This window comes from Echinops telfairi, unplaced genomic scaffold, assembly GCF_000313985.2.
Source record: "Echinops telfairi isolate 266 unplaced genomic scaffold, ASM31398v2 ScPeMD7_7468;HRSCAF=8506_0, whole genome shotgun sequence".
In the NCBI taxonomy this organism is placed as follows: Eukaryota; Metazoa; Chordata; class Mammalia; order Afrosoricida; family Tenrecidae; genus Echinops; species Echinops telfairi.
This window is the reverse complement of record NW_022111369.1, coordinates 43160535-43163678: the sequence shown is the minus strand read 5'-3', so window position 1 is coordinate 43163678 and position 3144 is coordinate 43160535.

The following is a 3144-nucleotide window of genomic DNA, read 5'->3' as shown; positions in this document are numbered from 1 at the left end:
CCCTTCAATTAACCCCACATGTGTTTATCAGCTAGGTTGGCACAATAAACTACCTCAGCAAGGGAGCCCCTATGACCTTCATTAAGAAGCCTGGTGCCAGTGTGGTGGATATCTAGATCGTTAAGCAAAAGATCTTGGAAACTCTACAGGGCAGTTCTACTCTGTCTTTTGTGTCACTAGGAGTCAGAATCAACTCAACAGCAATGGGATTGCTTTTATTAGGTCCTTGGGTAATGCAAATGGTTAAATACTCAGTTATCAGGTTGGTAGTTCAAACCTACCCAGAGGTACCTAAATTCCATAATCTTTTCATTCCATTTTTCCATGAACTTTTTGCAGCCTCCTCATAGTTATTCTCTTAAAAGCACAATGTAGGAGCTCTTGTTGTTTTGTTGTTAGGCGTCATTGAGTTAGTTCTCACTCATAGCAACTCCATGAGCAACAGAATGAAACACGGTCCAGTCTTACCTCATCCTCCCAGTCTTTCCTGTGTTTGAGCCCATTGTTGTAGCCACTGTGCCAGCCCATCTGTGGCAGTTACATAATCTCTTGACAACTTGAGTAAAGGGGTGGAGTCTAGTCTGTCAATCAGGTGACAGCCAATGATGCCTCTGTGTGGGCATGACATTCTTCTGAGGATTCTGGGAACTACTCTCTCCCTCCCTGAAGGTAGGACACACACACTCTCTGCCTCATATTCCTGTTGACAAACCAGATGGAGACACACTGATGGAGTCAAAGTCCTGGAGCTGGAGGAGCCACGTGGAGACCCATGCTTGCACTGAGATGCTTACACCGCCACTGGATCTACAAGACTTTCCATCCACTGGCCTGTGATTTTCCTGCATTTGGCATCATTGCATGGCTGCGTGAGTCTAAATAGGAATTTATGCACTAGTATCGGACATATGGGCTAATATCAGACTTATGGACTTGATCTGGACTGGGCTGGGATGTTTCTTAATATACAATTGCTCTTTGATATAAAGTTCTCTCGTACACACCTGTGTCTCTGGATTTGTTTCTCTAGTCAACCTGGACTAACACACTAGCTTATTGAAGCTCTTTCTCTTTTTTGCTGAACCTCCACTTTACCAAGCATGTTGCCCTTCTCCAAGAACAGGTCCCTCCTGGTAATGAGTCACAAGTACCAAAGATGAATTCTCATCAGCATCGCTGTGAAAGAGCAGTCTGGCTGCGCTCCTTGCATGACAGCTCTGTTCATTCTTCTGGCCACGCATGGAGTATTCAGGAATTTTCACGAACACCATAATTCAAGGGCATCCATTCTTCTCTGAGTGTCCTCTTTTGTTCTCCTGCTTTTTCACGCATTTGAGATGATTGAGGTGGGTGCATCCTCATCTTCAAAGTGGCATCTATAAATATATACATGATAAAATCACTTTATTGAACAGTCGCTGGGAGGATGGGGACAATGAGGTCCAACAACCGCAGTCAGGCTGAATCTTGCAGCCGCTGAAAAGCTGTTTTTTAATAGTTTAAAGATGTCTTTTACAGCAGATTTGCCCATGCATCATATGCCTTTGGCACTACTGCTTTCATGGGTATTGATTGTAGATCCAAGCAAAATAACAGGCTCTATGATTGCCCTTATTTCATAATTGAGGAAACTAAAACCCGGGGAGATGACGTCACTTCCTACTGTTTTATAACCAGTAAGCGGCGGAGTCAGGATTCAAACCCAGAGAGTTCTAGTCTCAAATCAGGATCATTCAGTCTCGACTCTGCTCACCTGTTCTCCTTCCCTTCAAAGGCTCTGATTCTTGTTCTGCCTTCTCACCTTTGTTCCATTGCACGTCTGCCTCCTCTGAGCCCTTCCAGTCCCTGCCAGTACCCGTCTTCCTCTCTCCTTCTTGGCCGGCTCCTTTCATTTCTGAAGCAAAACAAAACACAAGAAAATCACCTCGATTTGACCCTGCATTTTTTCCAGTCACCGTCTCAGATCAATTGCGATATGCAGAGTCCGCTCCTGACCACTCTGGCTGAAGCAGCTCTCACCTGCAGGCACACAGGGTGATTAAGTCTGAGACACGTATTAGATGTTTCAGTAGAAACAGCAAGTAGGCAATTGGAAAGTAAGTCCTGGAATGATATGGAATGTCCCACTGTTACAGTGGTTCTCAACCTCCTGAATGCCGCGACCCTTTCATACACTTCCTCATGTCGTGGTGACCCCCCAACCATAACATTATTTTTGTTGCTACTTCATAACTATCATTTTGCTACTGTTATGAATCGGGCAACCCCTGTAAAAGGGTCGTTTGACTCCCCAAAGGGGTCACGACCCACAGGTTGAGAACCACTGCACTATTAGACATAACATGCATTTTTTCACTTTGCCTCCTGGACCATGACATGAGCTGAGAGGGCCAGAACACGTCATTTGCTCACTCAGAGCCTGGACAGGGGCCAAGAGGCAGTGGTTCAAATAGAACCAGGGAAACCTGCACAGTTTAAAGTCAGGAAACGTGTGCATCGGGGTTGTATCCTTTCACCATGTTTACTCCATGTGTATCCTGAGCAATCCATCTGAGGAAATGAAGAACATGGAACCGGGATTGGAGGCAGGTTTACCAACAGCCTGTGATACGCAAACAGCACAGCCTTGCAGGCCGAAAGCCAAGACCGCCCTCGGCACTTGCTGATGACAAACGATCAAAGAGTGCAGCCCTCAGTAGGGATCGTGACTCCCTGTCAGGAAAACCACCGTCCTCACAGTGGAACCAGTACACAGTGAAAAGCAGGAAGTGCTGACGTTGTCCAGGATTTCCTTTTGTTTGGATCCACAATCAATGCTCACGGAAGCAGCACTCAAGAAATCAAGTACCATGCTGCATTGGGCAAATCTACTGCACACGAGCTTTTAAAGTGTTGAAGGACGTAACTTTGAGGACTGAGGCTCGCCTGACCCAAATCCTGGTAGTTTCAGGCACCTCATATGCATGTGAAATTTGGAAGACCCAGAAGAAGTGAGGCATTTGAACTGTGATGTTGGTGAAAAAGAATGAGCCATGGACAGCCAAAAGAACAAACAGATCTGTCTTGGAAGAAGTACCACCAGAATGCTCCTTCACAGCCAGGAAGCTTGGGCTTCTTCTCACGTGCTTTGGACATGTTATCAAG